The following is a 1,007-nucleotide window of genomic DNA, read 5'->3' as shown; positions in this document are numbered from 1 at the left end:
GCACTACTGGGTGCTCTTCTTTTATCTGGCTCATATTGCTCAAATCTGAAGAGCTCTTACCAAACAATCTCTGACTCAGTCTGTTCTCACCCTGGCTGACACAAATCTGAATACTTAACGTCGTCTGAAAATTGCAACTGAAGCAGAAATTAGACAATTAGAACAATTAGAAAATCACCTTCGAGAGAAGACTTTGAGTAAAACATTTTAATGAAGAAATTACTCTATATCTTAACTTCTATATTCATAGTACATAATTCTTTAAACCTAACAATAAATGGGCATCAACGAGGAATCACTTGTCGAAAATACACACCAAAGTTTTTTTTTCTTTTTTTTTTTTTTTTTTTTTTTGAGGTAAATCATTTTGTTTACATTGGTCAAGACATCAACAAAGTTATACATAGTAAAAACAATGAAAAATAAAAACACAAAGCAATTACACAAATTTTAGAATTAATACTCAAAGAAAACATCTTTTTTTCTGAGATAGAGAGCTTCAGTGGTCTTAGTAAAAACTAATATGCCTACTAGATTTCTACCCAGTGGAAAGGCAAGTTAATTATGAGGTTTGAGAATGGCACCCCTCAGACACGACAGACCTCCTTCAGCCATGCGGCGCGTAAAAACACCTGGCGTGGGAGATCAGCAGAGAGAGCGGTCGTAGTCTGTTAGTGTCTGCACGCTGCTGGTGCAGTGGTCAAAAGCGTAGCCCTCTTTCACCGGGACTCCGAGTGCTTTAGTATGGTTAGTGGAGCCGGCGAAAGGAGGTCACAGCTGGAATGGGTGTGGGCGGTTAATTGTGGCGGTGGATGTGGAGCTGCTAGTGGACGCGGATGGAGATGAAGGGTAGTTCATGATAACAGCCTATGAGGATGCAGGAGAAGAGGTGCTCCGATGCAGAAGTGATGAGTGGTTACTGTTTGGTGTTTTACCACTATAGACAACCAAAGGATAACGGCTAGTGGTTAACCTCAGAGGAAGACTTCCCGTTGCTAGGAACGTAC

Source organism: Labeo rohita, chromosome 7, assembly GCF_022985175.1.
Source record: "Labeo rohita strain BAU-BD-2019 chromosome 7, IGBB_LRoh.1.0, whole genome shotgun sequence".
NCBI classification, from domain to species: domain Eukaryota; kingdom Metazoa; phylum Chordata; class Actinopteri; order Cypriniformes; family Cyprinidae; genus Labeo; species Labeo rohita.
Note: the sequence above shows the minus strand (reverse complement) of the source record.